The sequence below is a fragment of the Mauremys reevesii genome, linkage group 3 (genome assembly GCF_016161935.1).
Source record: "Mauremys reevesii isolate NIE-2019 linkage group 3, ASM1616193v1, whole genome shotgun sequence".
In the NCBI taxonomy this organism is placed as follows: domain Eukaryota; kingdom Metazoa; phylum Chordata; order Testudines; family Geoemydidae; genus Mauremys; species Mauremys reevesii.
The window spans coordinates 131,227,378-131,253,718 of NC_052625.1; the positions used below are offsets into that span (position 1 = coordinate 131,227,378).

The window sequence follows — 26,341 nt, forward strand, 5'->3', positions numbered from 1 at the left end:
TCAAAAACAAATCAAAGTCTTGTTTCAATCTTTGCCAATTTTTGGCAGCATTTCTCAACATTTTTAGATATGTGGTGTCTGTTACAGCTGTCCCCCTGCTGGATTCCTCCCCCGCCCTTCCTTTCTGTTTTTGCTGAGTGGCCGCCCCCCCGACCATTAAACTAACCAAAGTCACAGCCTGGCCCTGCTCATGGAAATGGCTTGTGCAGACTGACTGGAGCCATTGCTCTGCCTAGGGAGGGGGCTTATTGCTTCTTTGTTTGGCTCCTTTGTTCAGACCCGGGCTCGGTGTAGGGGGCGCTGCCCAGAATGCAAGACCTGAAAAGGCCAAATAGCTGAGCATATGAGTCATACCTGGGGGCTCAGAACTTGCCCAGACACGTCCTGTGCTCACCTGAAGTCTCCTCTCCTCCCCTCTAACAAGGGGAACCAATCAGAGTTACTGGTGGGAAACTGCCTGAGTTTGCCTTTATAATCAGACATTTTCTGATCAGACCCCCGGAGAGGTTCCTGCATTGCCACCTGGTCTGATCAGCTAGGGGTCTTTGGGGAGCCCTCTCCCCGCTCTCACTTGTTTTTGAGCATACCCCCGTTTTTAAACTCCCCTCCCACGAACAACGAATTTTGCCTGGAGATCACCTGATCATTGTAAGCGAATTGAGTCCTCTCTGCGTCCTCTGATGCTGCTGCTGTTCCTGTCTCTGTGCTTGCTGCTGTCCTGGGGATTGGTAAGATCTCCCTCTTGCAAACTCCCCCTGTCCTAGCTGCTGGCCTTGTTTCCCCAGCAGACAGACCCAAGTTAACTCCGTGGTCTGTGTTCTGTAACTGCTCTGCTTCTAGCTTCGCAGCGCCTTTGCTGCAGCCACCACCTTAAACCCCACCCTTGGAGCTGTATCCTGGGCACACACCACTCTGCCCTCTGGAACTACCCCTAGTATAAGGTGCACCCAGTAGGTTAGGTTTAGCCTTTAGTCTAAATAAGTTGTAATTTCATTTTGCATAGCTGTGGTTAAGTTAGGTTTAGAGAATTGTTTGTATTGTGCTCTGTAAGTTAAGTTTAAAAAGTTGTTGCATTTTCTGTTGCTTGCTAATTTGTGTAGTCTTGGTTAAGTTAGATCATAGATAAGATTTTGCTGTGTTCTGTATAATTGTGGTTAAGTCTGTCTTCCCGCTGCCCTAACTCCCCCCTCCCCCCGAGCTTGCCCGTGTCTCCCCCCGAGCTCCCCAGTCACTCGTTGCAGTCTCTCTGCTGCTTAAACTCATAGCCTGTCTGTTTTCTGTGTCTCCCTGAGTTTAAATCTCCCACCGCAGCGCCTCTGCCTTTGCTCTCTGCTCCACAATGTGCTTCTCTTCCCCCATCCTAATCTAGCATAAAATTGGTTACCCTTTTTCTCTCTGATACACCTCACATTCTACATTTACACCACTGTGACACATTTTTACCTAAAATTGTTTGCTATTTAACATATTTTATCCATAACTGTTAGTTGGTTATATGCTGCTGTGACACACCCTTTACATAGAAATTGTTAGCTACCTGTTACATTTATACTTCAGTGTTAATTGGTTACCAACTGTATTGTACCCCACTGTATTGTACCCCACTATTGAAACCTGCTATACTGTTCACCAAAAGAAACCCCTCCCCAATTGTCTACCTTAACAAACCCCATACCCCTCACTATTAAATTTTCTCTGTTTTTGCATTTTCTTAATAACGTTTATTTTGTACCCCACCAGTGCAGTAGTTGTCCCCCAAGATCCCCTACCTGCTGGCAGGGTCATGTGGGAACTCTTAATTGATCCATTTAGTTTCATTGTAACTTGTTTTCCTCTTCTGAGCAACTTTTACCTTGTTTTGGTTTGTATACTTCTTCCAGTTCTTTTTATCACTTCCTTCATTCCTGGTACCATGTGTTGTTTTATATTAAAGTAATCCACTAGTCTTCATTATAATTCATTGCTAGTAACTTAACAACTGCCTTTATTGGATATGTAGTTAACATATATACAGGTTTCAGAGTGGTAGCCGTGTTAGTCTGTATCAGCAAAAACAACGAGGAGTCCTTGTGGCACCTTAGAGACTAACAAATTTATTTGGGCATAAGCTTTCATGGGCTAGAACCCACTTCATCAAATGCATGGAGTGGAAAATACAGGAGCAGGTATAAATATGTGAAAGGATAGGAGTTGCCTTACCAAGAGTGAGGTCAGTCTAACGAGACAATTCAATTCACAGCTGGATACCAAGGGAGGAAAAATAACTTTGAAGTGGTAACGAGAGTGGCCCATTTCAGACAGTAGACAAGAAGGTGTGAGTAACAGTAGGGGGAAATTAGTATTGGGGAAATTAGGTTTAGGTTTTGTAATGACCCAACCACTTCCAGTCTTTATTCAGGCCTAATCTGATGGTGTCCAGTTTGCAAATTAATTCCAGTTCTGCAGTTTCACGTTGGAGTCTGTTTCTGACTTTTTTTGTTGAAGAATTGCCACTTTTAGGTCTGTTATTGAGTGACCAGAGAGGTTGAAGTGTTCTCCTACTGGTTTTTGAATGTTATGATTCCTGATGATTTCGCTTTCCTCTGCAGCATGGGACACGGGTCACTTGCTGGAGGATTCTCTGCAGCTTGAGGTCTTCAAACTACAATTTGAGGACTTCAATAACTCAGCCATAGGTTAGGGGTTTGTTATTGAAGTGGATGGGTGAGATTCTGTGGCCTGCATTGTGCAGGAGGTCAGACTAGATGATCATAATGGTTCTTTCTGACCTTAAAGTATATGAGTCTATGAGATTTGTGTCTATTTCTTCTTTTGTGTAGAGACTGTCTGGTTTGGCCAATGTACATGGCAGAGGGGCATTGTTGGCACATGATGGCATATATAACATTGGTAGATGTGCAGGTGAATGAGCCCCTGATGGTATGGCTGATATGGTTAGGTCCTATGATGGTGTCCGTTGAATAGATATGAGGACAGAGTTGGCACTGGGGTTTGTTGCAGGGTTTGGTTCCTGGGTTGGTGTTTATGTTGTATGGTGTGCGGTTGCTGGTGAGTATTTGCTTCAGGTTGGGAGGCTGTCTATAAGTGAGGACTGGCTTGTCTCCCAAGATCTGTGAGAGTGAGGGATCATCTCTAAGGATAGGTTGTAAATCTTTGATGATGCACTGGAGAGGTTTTAATTGGGGGCTATAGGTGACAGCTAGTGGTGTTCTGTTACTTTCTTTGTTGGGCCTGTCTTGTAGTAGGTGACTTCTGGGTACCCTTCTGGCTCTGTCAATCTGTTTCTTCACTTCACCAGGTGGGTATTGTAGTTTTGAGAAAGGTTGATAGAGATCCTGTAGGTGTTTGTCTCTGTCTGAGGGCTTGGCGCAAATGCGGTTGTACCTTGGAGCTTGGCTGTAGACAATGGATCATGTGATGTGGTCTGGATGAAAGCTGGAGGCATGTAGGTAAGTATAGCAGTAGTAGGTTTCCGGTATAGGGTGGTGGTTATGTGACCATCACTTATTAGCACTGTAGTGTCTAGGAAGTGGACCTCTTGTGTGGACTGGTCCAGGCTGAGGTTGATGGTGGGGTGGAAATTATTGAAATCTTGGTGGAATTCCTGAAGGGCCTTCTTCCCATGGGTTGAAGATGTCATCAATGTAGTTCAAGTAGAGTAGGGGTGTAAGGGGATGAGAGCTGAGGAAGCGTTGTTCTAAGTCAGCCATAAAAATGTTGGCATACTGTGGGGCGATGTGGGTACCCATAGCAGTGCCGCTGGCTTGAAGGTATACATTGTCCCCAAATGTGAAATAGTTGTGGGTGAGGACTAAGTCACAAAGTTCAGCCACCAGGTCTGCCGTGATGGTATTGGGGACGCTATTCCTGATGGCTTGTAGTCCATCTTTGTGTGGAATATTCGTGTGCAGAGCTTCTACATCCATAGTGGCTAGGATGGTGTTTTCTGGAAGATCACCAAAGAATTGTAGTTTCCTTAGGAAGTCAGTGGTGTCTCAAAGATAGCTGGGAGTGCTGGTAGCATAAGACCCGAGGAGAGAGTCTACATAGCCAGATAATCCTGCTGTCAGGGCACCAATGCCTGAGATGATGAGGCATCTAGGATTCCCAGGTTTATGGATTTTGGGTAGCCGATAGAATACCCCTGGTTGGGGCACTAGGGGTGTGTCAGTGTAGTATTGTTCCTGTGCTTCTTTATGGAGTTTCTTGAGCAGATGGTGTAGTTTCTTTTGGTAATCCTAACTGGGGTCAGAAGGTAATGGCCCATAGAATGTGGTGTCAGAGAGTTGTCTAGCAGCCTCTTGTTCATATTCCAACCTATTCATGATGACTACAGCACCTCCTTTATCAGTCTTTTTTATTATGATGTCAGAGTTGTTTCTGAGGCTGTAGATGGCATTGTGTTCTGCACAGCTGAGGTTATGGGGCAAGTGATGCTGCTTTTCCACAATTTCAGCTCATGCAGGTCGGTGGAAGCACTCTATAGAGAAGTCCAGTCTGTTTTTTTGACCTTCAGGAGCAGTCCATGCACAATCCTTCTTTTTGTAGTGTTGGTAGGAAGCTTCCTGTGGGTTAGTGTGCTGTTCAGTGTTGTGTTGGAAATATTCCTTGAGTTGGAGATGTCAAAAGTAGAATTTTAGGTCACTGCAGAACTGTATCATATTTCTGGGGGCAGTGGGGCAGAAGGAGAGGCTCCGAGATAGGACAGACTCTTCTGTCGGGTTAAGAGTATAGCTGGATAGATTAACAATATTGTTGGGTGAGTTAAAGGAACCACTGTTGTGGCCCCTTGTGGCATGTAGGAGTTGAGATACATATTGAACCGTATATTCTTGTGGTTTCCAGTGGTCTATCTTGTTTATTTCCATCAGGTTCTCACTGAAGCGGAAGGCTTTAGGGATTTCTTCTATCATAATTCCCAGATCTCATCCTTGGTCATTTTAGTGCAGTTGATTTCCACTAAGCAGGTAGTCCCTCCTTTTTATTCTTTGCTTTCAGACTCTTAATTCTGTGCTTATCTACACTGACCTTCATTTGCATTTATTAGCTGTGTTAGTATTTAAAATATCTACACTAAGATCTTTATCTGACTGCATTGTTTATTATTTGCTGTCTCTCCCAATTTAACTTTAAATGCAAACTTGACATGTTAATCTCCTTTCAGCCCAATGCACCACTTTCTGCTTCTTCCTTGATTGCAAGATAGACGTGATCCTCTGGCCTAGGGTGACCAGATGTCCTGATTTTATAGGGACAGTCCCGATATTTGGGGCTTTGTCTTATATAGGTGCCTATTACCCCTCAACCTCTGTCCCGATTTTTCACACTTGCTGTCTGGTCACCCTACTCTGGCCTGGCACCTGGTGAAATATGCTGGAAAGTCTAAGGGCAGTGCACTTCATTGGTGCACATTCAGATATCAATGGAAGTGCAATACCAGGATGAAATACAACATCTGGCCCTCCCTAAGGGACAATTCTCAAACTTAAATTCACAAACTGCTGGAAAGGATGATACACCCTTCAGAGAAGATAGATGCACCCTCATTGATTGTCATGGGTGGAGGATCTTTCACCTGATCACTCCCTTTAGTGCAAGTTGTGCCTTCTGTGACATCTTTACACAGGGACTCTGCCCCAGAAAAACAAAAGCAAAACAAAGCAACCCAAACAAATAAATAAAGAAACTCAATTGTAGTCCAAGTGAGAGATGGAATTTCTTATCTCTTTCTAAATCTGTTGGCTTTGTAGAATTGGAAAGAGAAAATCTACTACAATTTTATAAGTTACAAATGTTTTCATGATTTTAGTTCCCTGGAAATCTTTTTCTGCTAATATCAACACTCCCTTATAACTTTGCTAATTCAGGAAAACTGACTATTGTACAGACAAAGGTGTAACTGAGTAGTCCAAGTAGACAATTTTCATTGTCCAAGCTGTGTTGAATGAAAAAAAAATAAACTAGCAGCAAAGTGTAAATGGTGAAAAATGCATTAGTTATTTCCAGTTGTAATTATGTTAATGAGAAGTAAAGAACTTTAAAAAAGTTTTTGCTAACAGGATCCTTTCATGTGTTGTGCTTTTTATAATAAACAGACTATTAAACTATTCTATGATATTTATACCTACATGTAGTTTATAATGGATGGGGTTAATATATTGTATAGTATTTTATTTATTTTAAAATTGTGCACATCTCTTTTTTATATATACTTATTGAAGACTTCTGCATACTTTATGACTTTTTTTCTATTTGCTTTAGTATTGTTTCTTGTCCAGTTAAATGGAACAGCCAAAGTGCATGGTAAATATTTTATAATGGCTCCTGTGATAATCCATTTATCATATATAGTATGTATTGCCAAAATTCTACAAAATATCTTCTATCATGTTCCAAATGCATTAAATTATTTATTTTTGTAAATCGTTTCCGAGCAATCCAGGAAGTTAATGTTACTCTGAACTATGATTGCTAATCACTTGAGCTCAGATTCTGCAATTGGATCTCTGCAGATGGACCCTGATACCTGTATATAGCCCAAGTGAGCTGAATGAGACTACTGACATGTGCTTACCTACTGTAAATCTTTGCAGGATCAGAACTTAAGAGGGGACATACTGGAACTATGCACAATATGAATGGTACAGAGAAGGTGATAAAACTTTTCTGATGATGATTCAAGAACAAAAAGATACTAAAGGCTTGTCTACACAGCACAGCAAAGCACTTTAGAGGTGTGTGATTTGCAGAGTGATCTAATGTGTTGTGCTCTAACTGCCCCATGCTGGTGTGAGTCTGTTGTTTAGGCAATGTGGGACCCATTGACACAAGAAACCCTGATCTTAGCAGGATTCTAACAAGGACATTTTCTGGATAATGAAACATTAATGGTTACATTCAACTGTTGATCATCTAGCCATTTTTGTGCTTCAGGGTATAAGCCAACAACTAACTGATGAGTTTAGGAAGAGGGACTTCCCCATGGGAGGTTATTCCATAATTCCCTGCTATGGGATTTCTTGCACCTTCTTCCTAAAAATCGACTCATGGCTATCATCTAAGATGGGATGCCATACTAGATGGACAATGGATCCCATCTACTATGTTAATTCTTGTGCTTTACTTTCAATAATGAACTATATTTGAAAATATTTTTGTCACTTCTGTCAGTGTTTATCAGCCACATATGCAAAAGCAAAACAAGGAATCTCTTCAGGTTTAGTGGGTTTAGTGGTAGAACAAGTGGGCAAGGAATTTGGGATTAATTCTTGATTATTCAGCAGTATAGCAGAAAGAACAGAGAAGCTTACTGGCCATTATTTCTCCCCACCCCGATCCCGTGGCTCCTCCTCTTAAAAGTGTCCAAGCTTTTTCTGCACCTAAGATGAGACATCCTGTTGATCAAATTAATTTAAAAGAGTGAGACTAACTACTGGTGGGGCAATACCAAAAGATGGTTGCATCTTCCAATAGAGAATAGGAGTCAAGGATCCTGAAACTGTATGTTTTGCTCCTTCTCTCAGGATGACAATAATGAAGACAAAAATTCTCTGAACAGCTCACTCCAAATCATTAATACTCATCTATATTTGCCAATGTATTCAGTAGTGAATCCATGTTCTTCAGGCAGTGAAGGGATGTGACTATTAGCCCCCCTGATTTACAAGTACAAAAGGAGAACCATAACTAGTTGGATGGGATCAAATAAAGTTATAAAAATAAGCCCTGATTTAAAAAAAAATGGTAAATTTGATCCAATATACTGATTGCCAAATTATTCTCTTGGCTTCCATGTTTTCATTGAAATATTTCTTTTCTTCTAAAAAATATAGACCTTGCTTTTTAAAGTAAGTTCCGTATCTTTGCCACATCACTATAAAGTGGTAAATCACAGTATTAGAGACAAGTGCTATTAATTTAGGAAAAAGAAATTGAACTTGCAAAAAATACTTGCAGTGAACATAATGTCCATTAAAAAAATTGGCAAATTTCCTAAAACAGCAAACTTAAATACTAACTTGAGGACTCATAACTGTCATTTATAATTTGGTTGCCGTGATGCATATTCCCAATTATCTCTATTAGCTCTGTGATTACATATCAGAAGAGTATTCATGCCAGCTACTGGCTAAGAAGACTGTGTGTTAGTTTGCACAAAATACAAGTAATTAACTTCCAGAGTCACCTCTACCCTTATGAAAAAAGCTCTTTAAATTTATACCATGACACATCATATGACAGATGTCCATCTATTGCAGGGGTCGGCAACCTATGGCACACGTGCCAAAGGTGGCACACGAGCTGATTTACACCGGCATGCTGCTACCAGCCTGGGCTCCTGGCCGCCAGCCCCGCTCAGCGTGCTGCCAGCCTGGATGGACGGAACCCCAGGCTGGCAGAGGGCTGAGTGGGGCAGATGGCTGGGACCCCGGCTGGCAGGGGCAGGCGGACGGAACCCCAGAACGGCTGCCAGTCTGGGGTTCCATCCGCTGGCTCCTGTAAATGTAAAATGTATTACTGGCAAGCGAAACCTTAAATTACAGTGAATAAATGAAGACTTGGCACACCACTTCTGAAAGGTTGCCCATCCCTGATCTATTGTATGAATTTACAAGCTGGTAGAAACAGGTTGAGTTTCTTGACATATATGAGTAGCCCAAATCTAAAATGTATTTAATTCCAATTCTTTATATTACTATAACTCACTTCATGCTTGATGTATGGAAGCAGACTTGGCAGATTTACCAAAGTTAGAGGGCTCAAAAGTTTTGACGATTTTGTTGGTTTGAATGAGCTCCTGGGATGTTTGAATTTATGATGAAGGGTTTCAGGTTTTTTGAGTGGAAGCAGGGTCTGAATGAGCTCTCCCCTGACAACTAGCTAGGGAGAGGGAGAGACTTCAGAAGCAAACTGTATTTATCTGAATACACCTACTCTGCCAAGCTATCCAGCAGACAGAAGCTGTGTTGCTCACAGTGATCAGCTTCGGCTGGTGTTGGGTTACAAATCACTTTGGTATTGAATGCAGGGTAGTGAAATGTTGTTATCAAGGTTATCTTTATTGTACGAGTAAAGGGGAGCAGAACTGAGCTTAGCCTAGCTTGATTGAGGGGGTCACCCTCAGCTGAAAGGAACTTGCTAAGCCAGGGGCTCAAATGCCAGACCCTTGTGAAAGTAAGGCAGGTGGGGGCAGGTGTCCATGCCAAAGGTGTGGACTCTGCTTAAGGGTGCCCAGTCTGGTTTAACCTGGCCCTCCCCATTGTTCAAAGATAGAGTTAAGTAGGCTCCATTAGGAGTTTTTTGTTAAGCGCTCACTAAGAGCTGACAATCACTAAGAGCTGCGTGGAACCTCAAGAGTCTGACCAGCAGAGGTCACAGCAGAGGGGCAGGTGGCAGTAGAAGGTGACTGACAAATGGCTGGCAAGGACAGCTGGCAGAGCGGTGAGCAGGTGGCTGGCAAGGTGGCGAGCATAACAGAATTGTGGCTGCCAGGGTGGCCAGTGGAGAGGGACAATGTCAGGTGGGCCAGCCAGCCAGAGCAAATGCTCAGATGGCAGAGCAAGCAAGATGCCTGCTTCCATGGGTGGGAGGTGAACTCACACAGATGCACCTCTGAACCCTGGGTCCTCACTGACCAAGGCCGACCACAGTGAGTGGGGTATGGTGAGGGAGCAGAGAAGGGCAAAAGGAACTTTTGGTTCTAAAACACAAGAACATGAGGCAGAAGACACTGCCCTCCTCACTCTGGGGATGGTGTGCTGCGCACAGATTATGATTGAGTCCTGCTTATGGCATTTTCCCTAATTAATGTTGGGTGACTTCCCTCCTTTCATTAAACATTTCTTTTCTACACTCTGACTCTATGCTTGTGAGTGGGGAAGTATTACCTCTCAGAGGCACCCAGGAGTGGTGTGTAATTTCCCCAGGTTACTAGGTGGGGGCTCGAGCTGTTTCTGTGTTGTATTGTTGAAAAGGAACCCCTAGATATTGAACCTGCCCTGATCGCTGTGGGCTTCACCTGGCCGAAGGGTTACCTGAGAGCACCAGAGCACTTTCAGGCTTATTTAAATGGGCTCATAGAGACTCTAGAGTAGGAGGGGAACATTTTTTTCTGTTTAAAATTTAAACCACCAGATTAAGCCTGAGTTTACTTAAGATGAGTAGTTACCTAAATTTTTGGTATTTGACTTCAGTAAGGCGTTTGATACTATCTCACATGACTTTCTCATAAACAAATTAATGAAATACAACCTAGATGGAGCTACTATAAGGTGGGTGCAGAACTAGTAGGAAAACCATCCCCAGAGAATACTTATCCATGGTTCACAGTCATGCTAGAAGGGCAGATTGGGATCCCACAGGGATCAGTTCTGGGTCCAGTTCTGTTTAATATCTTCATCAATGATTTAGATAATGGCATAGAGAGTACACTTATAAAGTCTGTAGACAATACCAAGCTGGGAGAGGTTGCAAGTGCTTTGGAGGATAGGATTAAAATTCAAAATGACCTGGACAAACTGGAGAAATGGTCTGAAGTAAATAGGATGAAATTCAGTAAGGACCAATGCAAAATACTCCACTTAGGAAGGAGCATTCAGACACACATATACAAAATGGGAAATGACTGACTAGGAAGGAGTACTGCGGAAAGAGATCTGGGGGTTATAGTGAATTACAAGCTTAATATGAGTCAACAGTGTAACACTGTTGCCAAAAAAGCAAACATCATTCTGGGATGTATTGGCAGGAGTGTTGTAAGCAAGACAGGAGAAGTAATTCTTCCGCTCTAACCCACACTGATTAGGCCTCAGCTGGAGTATTGTGTCCAGTTCTGGGTACCACATTTCAGGAAAGATGTGAACAAATTGGATAAAGTCCAGAGGAGAGCAACACAAATGGTTGAAGGTCTAGAAAACATGACCTGTGAGGGAAGATTGAAAAAACAGGGTTTGTTTAGTCTGGAGAAGAGAAGACTGAGAGGGGACATGATAACAGTTTTCAAGTACATACAAGGTTGTTACAAGGAGGAAGGAGAAAAATTGTTCTTCTTAACCACTGAGGATAGGACAAGAAGCAATGGTCTTAAATTGCAGCAAGGGAGGTTTAGGTTGGACATTAGGAAAAACTTTCTCACTGTCAGTGTGGTTAAGCACTGGAATAAATTGACTAAGGAGGTTGTGGAATCTGCATCATTGGAGATTTTTAAGAGCAGGTTAGACAAACATCTGTCAAGGATGGTCTAGATCAGGGGTTCCCAACGCGGTGTCCCCGGGCGCCATGGTGCCTGCCGGGGCGTCTAAGTGCGCTCGCGTATTGGCTGGCGGATGAGCATCCACCAAAATGCCGCCGACAAACTGCGTCATCCAGAGGTGTCGCAGCTGAAATGCTGCTGATTTTCAACGGTATTTCGGCACCTCTGCATGCTGCTGCTTGTTGGTGGCATTTCAGCGGCAACGCCTATTGACGTTGCCGTTGTTGGCGGAATTTTGAAGGATGCTCATCTGCTGCCATGGTCCTCCATGCAGGGACGGCTCCAGGCACCAGCGCAGAAAGCAGGTGCTTGGGGCGGCCAAGGGGAAGGGGCGGCACGTACGGCTCTTCAGTGGCAATTCGGTGACAGGTCCCTCTGTCCCTCTTGGAGGGAAGGACCTGCTGCCGAATTGCTGCTGAAGAATGAAGCGCCACCAATCGTGGCTTTTTTTTCCGCTTAGGGCGGCAAAAATGCTGCAGCCGGCCCTGCCTCCATGGCTCGTTGTCTGGCGCCTGCCAGACGAAAAAGGTTGGGCACCACTGGTTTAGATACTTAGTTCTGCCTTGAGTGCTGGGGACTGGACTAGATGACCTCTTGAGCTCCCTTCCAGTCCTATGATTCTTGGATGGGACTGTTCTTGAGGCCGCTACTCTGTGCCACCATCTGTGCCACAAAAGCTACTCTGCTATTTTTATCATGTTCGCTTAATCAAAGTTAACATCTGTACATCTACCTGAGCTGGAAATTACATTTCCCAGCTGCAGTGTAGCCAGACCTTACTGTCTGTTTGAATAGTGGCTAGCACAAGTGTGCCCCAATCTCAGTTGGTTAATAACAACACCTAGAGCATAAGTGTGATTTTCGGTGACAGCTTCAGAATGTGCGGTGCTGCTTCCAAAAGAACCATGTCCTCCTTAGCCCTCTGTCTATCCATTTTAGTTTTAGAATTTTAAAACTTTAAAATAATTAGCCTGGTTATCAGTTTGCAGAGTTCTGAAACTCTTTTTCCCCTCTAACAACAGGGCATGTAATTCTGTTTTAAAACTATCTGCTTTCTTCCTGTAACCTATTTGTTAATCATGTTTTGGTGACTGACTTTTGGGCACATTCCCAAGAATTTTTAAGGCAGTCTTTAATAAACACTAATATGTCTGCATACAAAAACAGATGATTATTATTCATGGGTGGGATTATGAAGAATTAAACTTTCCAAAACTGCACAGAACACAATCAGCTAGACATGAAAGTAAGCTGAATTTCCATTTGGTTTGCTTCTTGCTGAGCCTTTAAATTATAAAGTGAAGCAAAGCCAAAAGATTAATACAATGAAAACAAAGATTGGGAAATTAAATGACATGATGCAATTTTCTGCCTCATTGGGCTGGCACCAATAGTATGCAAAGGAAAGCCTGCTTAGTGTTGGTTAGCCGCTGTATAAATGCAGGACAATCAGTCTCCTTCTCAAGGGAAGCTATTTTCTTGAATCATATAGCCATTGACTCTTCCAATTACCAGCACCCCTATGCACAGTTTGAGGTCTGTCTTTTTTTCCCTCCCCCCTGCTCTACTTTGCCACATTACTACTATTAGTTTATACAGGTACAAGCTTTCATATTATCGCCAATATTTTATCTATAGCTCAGGGCGCACATAAAAAACCCTGCAGCTTGCTGCCACCTCTGTAATTAAATATTAATATTTCAGAAAATGGTGCTTTATGGATAGCTGGATCCCATAATGTGGCATTCCTAAATCATCTCTAGCAATGTGTTCTTAATGTGTCTCCTATTCAGACTGCTGCCGGAGTATCAGTGCTAATGTATCACTACTGATCCCTGTCAGGGTTGGGTTTTTTTTTTAAATCTCCCTCATTCCTCCTCTTGGGTGATTTAGATGCTCAAAAAGGATGTTATGCTCCTTTTAAAGGATTTGAAACCCACTGATACATAAAATGTATATGAACCCAGGCCCTCTTAACTCTCCAGCAATTCTGGCTCATTTTACCGTTGGGTTTTGAAGAATCCTGGCCTTAATGGAAAGACCTCAGTAAATACAATAGCAGTTTGCAGTAATGGTCCAAATCACTTCAGAAGCCTCATGGTTAACTGTAATGTTTTTATGTGGCCATTACTTTAGAATACTGTAGTATAACAAATCTCTAATTTTTGATGAGCTGCAGCCTGGGTTAGTGGATAGGGCACTGGGCTGGAACTCAGTAGACCCATATTCTAGCCTCTGCCTGCTGGGTAGCCTTGAGTGACTCACTTGACCTCTCTGTGACTTCCAGTCCTACCCGTCTGTCTATTTACATTTTAAGCTCCTTGGAGCAGCAACTGTGTCACAGCTTCATATTTGTACAGTGCCTAGTGAGTTGGGTCCCCTAGGCGCTACCACATACAAGCAGTAACTGAGCATAGGCCTAGGAGCCAGAAACTTCTTTGGAGGTCTGATTATGCCTTTTTGTGACTTCAAAGCCTTTTTTCAGAGAGTGAGGTGGGATCATGCCAGAAAAAATAGTGTTTGATCATGTAATTAGACCAGTGGTCCCAACCTTTTTGTCTGGCGGGCGCCAGATGAAGGACTGTGGAGGCGGTGGAGCACCCGCTGAAATGCTACCGAATTTCTACAGCATTTCAGTGGCGATGCCTCTCGATGACGTCACTTGTCGGCGGTAAGCGGAGTCATTGAGAGGCGTCACCACCGAAATGCCGCTGAAATTCGGCGGCATTTCCGCAGATGCTCCACTGCTGGCCAGGACGTGGACACATTTAAATGCCCCCGTGGGTGCCATGGCGCCCACGGGCACCGCGTTGAGGACCCCTGAATTAGACTCTCATAATGCATATGCACAAGGGTGCAGAATTAAGGTTGCATGAGTAAACTTAATTCTGGTGTTCTCTAACTAGTGCTTGACTTTGCAACCTTAATATTCTACTCTTGTATCTATTTTTATATGTAACTTTCTGTTTAAAAAGAATAAAATTCTATTATGTGAGGTGTTACCATTGCACATTGGTCATCATCACGGTTTGAATACCAGACTTCTACCCCTTTAATGGAAGGACATCAACAGACAGCAGCAATAGGCTGTTATCCCAGTCAGGCACAAAAAGTTCCACATAACACTCTGAAACAGTACAATACATATGCATGAATGGCCCCACTTTACAGACAGCCTATCCAAGCAGACAGCTTTTGTAGGCTCTTTTTCAGAGGCTGTGTGGCTGAGAACTGGGTTTAATTAACATATTAAAACCCAAAGTTTTATTCCAGCTCTTCCAGAAGTGACCTTATTGAACCTTTGTTGCGGCATCTGTAAAATGCTGAGTTTTGTGTCTCTGGTAGAGAAGGGGTATGACACCTTTCTCAAAAAGGGTTGTGAAATGTAGATTTTAACATCACTCATATACAAATTAGACTTAAACTCAGAGTCTACAGGACCCTAGGCCACAGGGTATTTTTGGTGTGACTTGTGTAGCTGCTTCTGCTGCAGGAGAATCAGTGGAGTCAGGAATCATTCTCAGTGCAGGTGCAATATTCAGAGATTTTTAAGAGCAAGTGTCTCAGTTCTACTGCACAGTGTGAATGGTGACTTCTGTGGCTTATGAACTGGTCAAACCGGGATGTATTTTCATGGAGATGATAGAATATTTCCAGGATTGTCAACCACAATAGAATTGTTTTTTTTTAAATAAAAATCAGTTGGAAATCAAAGCATCACAAGCTTTTACAAACACATTTTTGGGATATCTTCTGTTTTTGTTTTTCAATCCCATCCACCCATTCCCAATGTGTATGGAAAATGCAACCTATACACATATAAAATGTGCATACAAATCCAGGTCCCTCCTCCCCCACCAATGCCCAGAGCCCTCCACACTCCCCACTGCCAACCCCCTGTTCCTCCAAGAGGCTCCTGCAGCCTCCTGCTCCCTCAGTCCCCTGCCAGGCTCCAGTAGTTGCCCCATGTGTCCAGCTAGCAGAGTAGGAGGAGGAGGCTTAACTTCTTTTTTCTGCACTACTCTGTGTGTGCGGTGGAGCGTGGGGGTGGGGTGTGCGTGAGTCCACTGCACTGTTACCGTGCTGTGAGCTGGGGCCAGCTCTGCTCTGCTGCACCTGCTCCAAAAACTGTGCCCCAGTACTGCAGGCAGTTGCTATGACCTGCAGAACAAGTGGCACAGTTGCCTGTGTTCGAAGTGGAAAACTACAGGGAACTTTACATTACTGAGCTGCCTGTATTTTCTTGGAGACCCAACCTCAAAATTGACCAGAAATTGTGATGCCACTCACAATACTGTCATGAGTGTGGTGTTTAGCACCTGTTCTCCTTGCATGAATGTGGAAAATGAGTTTCTTTATAATGCTACATGCACCTGACGGCACACAAACTAGAGCTTGCTCTTAGCTGCCACCCACAGCAATCCGTTCTTATTGGCCACCAGGCCCTGCTATGTTATAGGCAGTTACCCTCTGAGCTCGTCACCCACCCCAAGCAGCTTGCGTAGCGCTCACAGGGGCTCTAGGCAAGTGGGTGTTGGCAACACTGTTGTTCCTGACCCCAGGACTTATCCCTCTTCCAAATTACAAGTTTTTACTGCAAACTACTGAGATGCTAGAGCTCTTATTATTATTATTATTTTTTAAAAAAGACATAAAAATGGGATAACAGAGACCACACTATTTTCCCTTGTTTTTATAAAGGGCTAAAGCCTTGGTCCTGAAACTTTAAAGTCAGCTGGAAGAAGACAACAAGTGTGGAAAATTTCAGCTCAAATGCTTGAAGTAGGTAAGGGGAAAGGAGTGGAAATGGGGGGCTATAATGGGAAGTGCTAGTCAACTTTAAGAAAGGTTGATATGCAGGCCCCTCCTATAACTTTAGATTGCATGTGTGGAAAATGAGGCTCTTGAGCTATAGCTGTCCAAGGAACCCCAGTGACTGAGATTATCTCCCTCTGCCCCTCCTTTGTCTAGGACTAGGAGAGGTGATCAGAGTCAGATAACCCACCTGGGTCCATTTTCCTGATCTAGAGAAACCTTATGTTTCCCTCTGATCATTCGCAACCAGTCTTCACTACCAATGCATTTCAGAGGCTTTAGGATTGCGTCTCTCAATAAACAGATGAACACTCCTTTTGTCAAAGGAGCTGTTAAAATGGATGAGCAGGTAAGAGTGCTATTTCTTTATGCTTAAATCTCTGAGTCACCAGTCACTGCAGCTCCAATCATTAGAAATTTAAGCAAATGAAAAGCCACATCTCAGATGTGACACATAATTAAGAGAGAAATTGATTTAGTTCTGCCAATTAAAAAGGCAGGCCTAAAATTGCACAGGGGGTCAGTGGAGAGGCACTGTGGCTGTTTCATGTCATTAGCTTTCATACAGCTGCAATGAATAACAACTCTAGCATGTGCTTTACATTAGCATCTACAATGCAGGCTTTATATGTGAATAGTCTCCCCTACCTTTCCTTTGTACTCGTGGCTCCTAGGCCTAGATATGCTAGTTCTGCTACTGGTATGTCAGGCTCCTGTGACTTGCCTTCCTTATTGAGGCTCTGTTGTATCACTGTTATTCACTTACCATTCAATTGTTCGTGCTTGTATAACCTGTGGTGGAAGAAGGGCAGCTCTAAAGACTTGCAATCGGAGTTCGGCTTTATTACACGTTAGACCAGTCATGACTGATTGAGCAGTGGTGGGTCCTGACAAGCACATCCAAGAGCTTAGTCTGGAAAAAGTTGGGAACTGCTGTTGTTTTCTCTCCTGTTTTTCCCCCGACATTCTTTTCCTGCCTCACAAGAATGGCTACATTCTATTATTATCAAACATACATCCTGTGGATGGAGATGGGTAGTTATTCCATAAATTAATAACTTCAGGTGACACCTGAAACATCTTCAGATTAACTCTTTGGCAACCTTTTATGTTGTTTTTATCTATTAAAATGGGGGCTGTTCCTTCTGCATAGATCTTCCCTGGCCCCTGTGGGGGAGGACTAGTCATCTGTTTCAAGGCATCCTTCCTATTGTTCTGGTTTGGACTCCATGGAAAGTTTGTTGCAGGATTGGAGTGAGGGGCAGACTGAAGGTGTGAATGAGAAGATCCATGTTTTTATCCTTGCTAAATCCTGTTTAATTTTTTATTTTTTGGTGGCTTTTAAACTATTGGTTCTAAGAATATAGTCTGTTGTTTAAGAATTGCTTCCCTCCACAGTGGCTGGTCAGTTCTTGTTAGGAACCATTTTAGTTTGCATTTTTATAGTTTTCAAACTCAGTTTCCTCTCTGTCCATAGACAAGGCCTTTGAAGTAAAAGTTTAGTTTTGAATGCTGACATTTACTTGGGGAAAAAACTGACAGTCTCCCCTAATTCAGTTGTATGCACTTTTGTGTCTTAGAATCCTAGAGGGTCATGACTGAATAGAATCATAGACTTTAAGGTCAGAAGGGACCATTATGATTATCTAGTTTGACTTCCTGCACAATGCAGGCCACAGAATCTCACCCACCCACTCCTGTATCAAACCTGTGTCTGAGCCATTGAAGTCCTCAAATCATGGTTTAAAGACTTCAAGGTGCAGAGAATCTTTCAGCAAGTGACCCATGCACCACGCAGCAGAGGAAGGCGAAAACCCCCCAGGGCTTCTGCCAATCTGCCCTGGAGGAAAATTTCTTCCCAACCCCAAATATGGCGATCAGCTAAACCCTGAGCATGTGGGCAAGACTCACCAGCCAGACACCCAGGAAAGAATTCTCTGTAGTAACTCAGATTCCAACCCACCTAACATCCCATCACAAGCTATTGGGCATATTTACCACTAGTAGTCAAATTAATTGCCAAAATTAGGCTATCCCATTATACCATCACCTCCATAAACTTATCAAGCTTAGTTTTGAAGCCAGATGTGTCTTTTGCCCCCACTACTCCCCTTGGAAGGCTGTTCCAGAACTTCACTCCTCTGATGGTTAGAAACCTTTGTCTAATTTCAAGTCTAAACTTCCTGATAGCCAGTTTATATCCATTTGTTCTTGTGTCCACATTGGTACTGAGCTTAAATAATTCCTCTCCCTCCCTGGTATATATTCCTCTGATATATTTATAGAGAGCAATCATATCTCCCCTCAGCCTTCTTTTGGTTAGGCTAAACAAGCCAAGCTCTTTGAGTCTCCTTTCATATGACAGGTTTTCCATTCCTTGGATCATCCTAGTAGCCCTTCTCTGAACCTGTTCCAGTTTGAATTCATCCTTCTTAAATAGGAGAGACCAGAACTGCACACAGTATTCCAGATGAGGTCTCACCAGTGCCTTGTATAAGGGTACTAACACCTTCTTATCTCTACTAGAAATACCTCGCCTGATGCATTCCAAGACCGCATTAGCTTTTTTAACGGCTATATCACATTGACAGCTCATAGTCATCCTGTGATCAACCAATACTCTGAGGTCCTTCTCCTCCTCTGTTAATTCCAACTGATGCCTCCCCATCTTATAACAATAGTTCTTGTTATTAATCCCTAAATGCATGACCTTGCACATTTCACTATTACATTTCATCCTATTACTATTACTCCAGTTTACAAGGTCATCCAGATCTTACTGAATGATATCCTGGTCCTTCTCTGTATTGGGAATACCTCCCAGTTTTGTGTCATCCGCAAACTTTATTAGCACATTCCCACTTTTTGTTCCAAGGTCAGTAATAAAAAGATTAAATAAGATTGGTCCCAAAACTGATCCCTGGGGAACTCCACTAGTAACCTCCCTCCAGCCTGACAATTCACCTTTCAGTATGACCCGTTGTAGTCTCCCCTTTAACCAGTTCCTTATCCACCTTTCAATTTTCATATTGATCCCCATCTTTTCCAATTTAGCTAATCATTCCCCATGTGGAACCATATCAAATGCTTTACTGAAATCGAGGTAAATTAGATCCACTGCATTTCCTTTGTCTAAAAAATCTGTTACAATTTCAAAGAAGGAGATCAGGTTGGTTTGGCACTATCTACCTTTTGTAAAACCATGTTGTATTTTATCCCAATTACCATTGACCTCAATGTCCTTAACTTCTTTCTATTTCAAAATTTTTTCCAAGACCTTGCATACTACAGATATCAAACTGACAGGACTATAGTTGCCAAGATCACTTTTTCTCCCTTTCTTAAAGATAGGAATTATTTTAGCAATTTTCCAGTCATATGGTACAACCCCTGAGTTTACAGATTCATTAAAAATTCTTGCTAATGGGCTTGCAATTCCATGTTCCAGTTCCTTTAATATTCTTAGATGAAGATTATCTGGGCCCCCTGATTTCGTCCCATTAAGCTGTTCAAGTTTGGCTTCTGCCTTGGATGTGGTAATATCTACCTCCGTATCCTCATTCCCATTTGTCATCCTACCATTATCCCTAAGATCCCCATTAGCCTCATTACAGACTGAGGTAAAGTATTTCTTTAGCTATTGGGCCATGCCTAGATTATCTTTAACCTCCACTCCATCCTCAGTATTTAGTGGTCCCACTTCTTTCTTTGTTTTCTTCTTATTTATATGGCTATAGAACCTTTTACTATTGGTTTTAATTCCCTTTGCAAGGTCCAACTCTACATAGCTTTTGGCCTGTCTCACTTTATCCCTACATGTTCTGACCTCAATAAGGTAGCTTTCCTTGCTGATCACTCCCATCTTCCATTACTTGTAGGCTTTCTGCTTTTCCTTAATCACCTCTCTGAGATGCTTGGTCTACAACTCCTGCCTATTAATTTTTTCCCCTTTCTTTGGATACACGCTTCTGATAGTTTTTGCAACTTTGACTTGAAGTAATTCCAGGCTTCTTCCACCTTTAGATCCCCAAGTTCTTCAGTTCAATCCACTTCCCTAACTAATTTCCTTAATTTTTTAAAGTTAGCCCTTTTGAAATAAAAAATCCTAGTCACAGATCTATTTTTGTTTATCCTTCCATTTAGTTTAAACTGAATTAGCTCATGATCGCTCAAACCAAGTTTGTCCCCTACAACCATTTCTTCTATGAGGTCCTCACTACTCACCAAAACCAAATCTAAAATGGCATCCCCTCTTGTTGGTTCAGCAACTACTTGGTGAAAGAATCCATCAGCTATCACATCTAGGAAAATCTAAGCCCTATTATTATTACTAGCACTTGTCCTCCAGTCTATATCTGGGAAGTTAGTCTCCCACGATCACACAATTCCCATTAGTATTTACTTCATTAAAAACATTAAAAAGGTCTCTATCCATATCCAAATCAGATCCCGGCGGTCTACAGCACACCTCAAGCACTATCTCAAGGGAGGCTCTAGTAGCTTTCTTCCCCAATTTGATTTTTGCCCAGACAGACTCTGTCTTATCCATTCCATCCCTTCTTATTTCTTTACAGTTAACCTCATCATTGATATACAATGCTACTCCACCACCTTTGCCTTTATTTCTGTCTTTCCTAAACAGCACATAGCCTTCAATACCTGTACTCTAGTCATGACTACTATTCCACCATGTTTCTGTTATCCCTATAATATCTGGTTTCACTTCCTCCACCAGTAACACTAGTTCCTCCATTTTGTTACCTAGGCTCCTCATATTGGTGTACAAACATCTTAATTCTTGGTGTTTGGCTTCACTCACATTCTTTACCCGATTAGGCCCAGATGTTCTACCACCAGTATCACCTATTAGAATTGTATCTACGGTACCCCTCCTCCATATGTCCATTCTCCTAACCATGGCTGTATCCTTTCTTGCTTCGTTTTCTTCCCTCTCAATGTTAAAATCTGGCGTGGAGATTACCTGGACATCTCCCAACCATCTCTCTCCAATTCCTAGTTTAAAGCTCTCTTAATCAATTGTGCCAGCCTCCCTCCTAGAAGTCTATTTCTCTCCCTACTCAGGTGAAGTCCATTCCGAGAGAACAGTCCTCTGTCCATGAATGCCTCCCAATAGCCATACATCCCAAAGCCCTCCTTATAGCACCACTGCCTGAGCCACCTGTTGATTGCCATAATCTTGTCACACCTTTGTTGCCCTTCTCTAGGAACAGGCAGAATCCCACTGAAGATCACCTGAGCCTCGATTTCCTTAAGTGTCTCCCCCAGCCTGGCATAGTCTCCCTTGATATGTTCCAGCGAGAATCTAGCCGTATCATTCGTTCCCACATGAAGGACAATCAACGGATTCTTTCCTGCTCCCGTTAGGATCCTTTTCAGCCTCAGGTCCACATCCCGTATCTTAGCACTGGGCAGACAGCACACCCTTCTGTTCTCTGGATCAGCTCTGGTTACAGGCATGTCTATCCTTCTCAGTAAGGAGTCCCCAATCATGTAGACGTGCCTTTTCCTGGTGACGGTGCGATTCTCCGGTCTATCCCCTATTCCCTCTGGCTGAAAGTCCTCTTGATTCCTATTCACCCTTGCAATCCTCTGCAACCCACCCCGTATCCTCCTGGGGCTCATGTTTGGTGTCATCTCCATTGACTCTTCCCCTCTCTTAATAGGGCTAGCTGCTCTTCTCTTCTTCCTTGCCCTCTCACCTTCAGCAACCACCTGCTGTGCCCCTTCTTCATTTTCCAACTCCGCAAACCTGTTCCTGAGCTCTATTGCTCCTTCACTAGCTCATCGTTTCCTCTGCCTGGTTCGCTTAGTCACACGCTTCCACAGTCCACTTTCCTCACCCAGCAGTCTCCCCTCAGAGTTCTTTGGTCCTGCTTCCATCTGCAAGTCTGAGCTTTTCCCTTTGGCCTCATCATGTCTTTGCTCCATCATCCGCTTGAACCCCCTTCTAAACTTGACCAGAGTTTCCACCTGCATCTCCAATCCTTGGATCTTTTCTTCTATCAACTCTATCAGGCAGCACTTCATGCAGACGAAACTCTTTTCAGGTACCCCCTCTAGGATCATGTACATGCCGCAGCTTCTACGGTTAATTCTATGGTTTGTAATAGTGTTGCTGTGAGCACTTCTTCAGTTAGTTACAGTACCATACAGTAAGTGTGAATGTAGTAAAGCTACACATCACAAATGATGTCAATTGATTGCAATAATTATAGGTGGAGCTGAATGTATTTTCTATCCTTTAATCAAATAGAATGATTGATTATTCTTTCAGAATCCAGCTAGATCCTTTGTCTCACCTCTGTCAGGTATTTGCGTGAAGCAATACTCTACAATGGGTAGACATTACTGAATGCTGCAGAAGAGAGTTGATATTTTTGAAATTCCCTATTTTAAATCAAAGCAATAAGCAAATGTTGTAAGAGAACATTTGCAGGTGAGCTACACGTATGATTGGACCTTAAAGCAGCAAGAGAGGTTCAATAATTAATATGCAAAAGTGTTCTGTAATTACTCAGGACATAACCACCGTATCAGGCCACTGACAGATTGTGACTCTGACTTGCATGCAGGATGGATACAACTATAATGCTTTTTAAAATATATAAAACCTATATGATTTATTTTGCCCAAAGCTCAAAAAAGGCTTACAAAAAATGAACAGGGCAACCCTCTCCTGAATCCTAATAGCTTTCTGATGAGGTAAACAATGACTCTTAATTACAACAGAATCATCTTAATTAAAATTTTTAGCTTCTAATTATCTCAGTTGTCTGCTTCACTGGATTTTAATGAAAAAGATTGATTAGGTATAAAACCAGTAGCATAATTAAACATTCAGGTTCTACACTGGTTATGGAGGTGAAAGTAATGTGATTAACTTCAAAAGTGCATTTTTCAACAAATGATGTTAGATAAGGAAGGCCACTCTTGCTTGTGCCTCTTTTCCCTTCCCTAGCGTGTAAAGCAAATATGTGGGGACAACATCTTCAGGCAATAGTTATGACAAGTGACAGATTATCATGGCATGCTTTTAACTAAAACAATTGGGTTCTGTCTCCACTTCTATTATGAACATCCTATTTCAGGGGGGTTTAGTAAGTGGACTGGAACTTATTTCACAAGATTTCAGGCCTAAGAATAATTTTTGTTGCTTATGAAAGGCTTAAATAAGTTGTTCAGCTGTTCTATCATTACAGAAATGTAAATCAACTCTTGTAGGGTGATTGGTGAAGGATGACTCTTGGTGGTTCATATTATTTTAAAGGGGTACTGGCAAGGTAACCTAAATTGTGAGCTCAATTCTGCTAATTCTATTTTTTGAAATGGTTAAACAGAGTTCCTTCTGAAAATGAAAGCTGTTACAGATCATTCAAGTTCAAAACGTAGCTGGGAGTTGGGGGAGAATTGTAAATTTCTGCAGACCTCTCTTTGTTAAGGATCAGTCTTCATGAAGAGTCATACGATGATGAGATATTTTACACTTAACAATTTGGCAAGTCTCTTGCCAGATACAGGAATATTGAAAATACAGTAGAATTTCCAATATGGTTCCTATGTTCAGAACTCCAAATAAACCATTTCTTGTGTTTGCTTACAAATTTGGTTCTCATTACCTTGTTGTAAATCTGGAATATGGCAACCCCCTTGAAGCTGCTTCTCTTACAATTTTACAAGTGTCCTTGGGAGCAGAATTTGGACCAGATGATTAATTCTCCTACTCTTTTAACTAGATCAGTCCACGTTAATTATTGTTCAACTCAACTCTAACAGATTTATTTAATCATTACTTAATATTTGTTATCATTAGTTACTATTAAGACTGATTCTGTCATGGAGGTCACAGATTCCGTGACTACTTCTGGGGCAGGGCTGGAGCAACTTTCAGCCCCAGGGCTGCCGGAGCAGCGGTTGGGGTTAGGTCAGCCCGCCCCAGGGCTGGATCAGCAGTGCTCAGCCCCTGTCACAGGAGCAGCTACAAGCCCCAGCAGTGCTCATTTTGTTCCCCCACCTTGAGGGTATTGTTAGAAAAATTCAGGGACAGGACTTGGGCTTCTGTGAATTTTTGTTTATTGCCTGGGACCACTCTGTGACTTTTACTAAAAATACCTGTGACAAAATCTTAGCCTTAGTTACTAGTCATTGCCCTGACCATCAGTGCAAATGTGTAAGGAGCATGGTGAAGGCACTTACACTTTTAAAGAATTAATTCCTTGCATTTAATTCTCTGTAATGACCAGTAACCCTACCGTACCCACACACCATCCCTTTACTTTCTTGATCATAACTCGATACATACACATCGGAGTACTAGAAATGCCCCTCTGGCCTCCGCCCCATATGGCTCTTCAGGATTCCTTGATTGTGCAGCTCCAATGCAGCCATGTGTGACTGGGTGCCTGGATGGACCACACTTACAATGCCATGCTCATGGCAGACTGCAAGACATAAGGCAGACAATCCCCAAAGCTGGTGGTTTATTCTATAATTAGATTCACCAAGCCAGTGACAAAAGAGTTTCTGAAGTACCACACTGGTGCAGCAGAAGCCAAACACAGTCCCTTTTAGGCATTCCAGACCTTGGCTCTAGGGGTTGCCAACTTTCTAATCACAGAAAACTCAACACCCTTGCCTCGCTCCTACCCCACCCCTTCTCTAAGGCTCCACCCCTGCACACTCCATCCCCCTGCCCTCTGTTGCTCACTGTCTTCCCTCTCCCCACTCACTCACTCACTCATTTTCACTGGGCTGGGGCAGGGGGTTGGGGTGTGGGAGGGGGCGAGGGCTCTGGGGTGGGGCCAGGGGTGAGTGGTTTGGGGTACAGAAGGGGGTGCGGGCTCCACGTGGCACTTACCTCAGGTGGCTCCTGGAAGTGGCCGGCATGTACCTCTCGCTCCTAGGTGGAGGGACAGCACGGAGCTCTGCACACTGCCCCCGCCCACAGACACAGCCCGTGAAGCTCTCACTGGCTGTGGTTCCCAGCCAACGGGGGCTGTGGAGTTGGCTCTCGGGGTGTGGGTAGCGTGCAGAGCTCCTGTGGTCCAATATTTCCTATGCTTCGGCAGCTCTTTTGTTTGTTTGTTGCTCTGCCGGCACCAACCCCCTCCCCCCCGGCCCGGTATTTCACGTCTCTCATCTGGTCACCCTAACTGACAGCCATAAGGGGGCTCACAGCTGGAGCACCCCATCTACCCTGGGAGTGACAGCCCCAAGCTGTGAGCCCTGAGAGTGCTCAATTTCACAGCACACAGCAGTCCCAGCAATGAAATTGACATTTTTGTCAATTTCACGCTGCTATTGTCTTTGCTCTGCCTCTGGGGCACCTGGCATTGCCCACTGTCGGAAGACAGGATACTGGGCTAGATGGACCTTCAGTCTGACCCAGTACGGCCATTCTTATGTTCTTAAAATGTCCTCTGGTGCTTCTGCTCAGTCTGGCCTGAGTGGTTGGAGGGGGCTAGTGCCTCATTCTGTGCTCTCCCCTGGGTCCTGATATGTGTGGCCAAGAGGGTTTGGGGAGAGGACCAGCATATCCAGCCTGTTCCCATGCTGGAGTTCTCCAGGGACTGCAACATACAGCTCTGTGTATAGAATAAGGGAGCATTTCACTTTAGGAATTTGATAGACTAAGAATTGCATTTGTTTATGAGAAGGTTCTTACCTGAGACCACTGAAATTGCAGTCTCTTTATGATTGATTTTTCTCCTGTAGTAAGAAGTGTGTATGTTTAAGAAAACAGTACATTGTAATCTAGCAGGGCAAGCTGAGGGAATGGTCACATAGGGAAAACTCTTTTATGGAAGGTTTGAGGTCAGTTACTCAAGTGGAGTTAAGGTTCTCTGTGAGAGAATCAATTCCACAAGCCATAAATAGCGCAATAAAATTTGATCTTGCAAGTCGTGTGTAATTGAGAGACAACTACTTTCGTCCCCTAGGTTAATCAGAATAATAATCTTCAAACAGTGCCTAATGAACTGAGTGTGCTGTCTCAGAATTGATTAGAAATAAGTGTGGCAAAATGCTATTACAAGATATTGTCACAAAAGCCGTTTCAATTCTCTTTTTCTGTCGTTTTAGCTATATGACAAGTGTGTCCAACTTACCCAGTTTTGGGGCTTGTCTACATTACCTGCTGGATCAACGGGCAGCAATCGATCTAATGGGGGGGTCGATTTAGTGCGTCTAATCTAGACACGATAAAACGAGCGCTCTCCCGTAGACTCCGGTACTCCACCAGGGAGAGGTGGAGTCACC

At 43.2% G+C, this 26,341-nt stretch overlaps 1 long non-coding RNA gene across 1 annotated transcript; it reads left to right on the forward strand.

Annotated features, from left to right (window-relative positions):
* Positions 1–6,630: 6,630 nt before the first annotated feature.
* LOC120400321 lies at positions 6,631–26,279 on the forward strand. Its single transcript, XR_005595721.1, has 3 exons — positions 6,631–6,734; positions 15,953–16,033; positions 26,165–26,279. It is a non-coding gene; the product is annotated as an uncharacterized LOC120400321 (long non-coding RNA).
* The last annotated feature ends 62 nt before the right edge of the window (positions 26,280–26,341 follow it).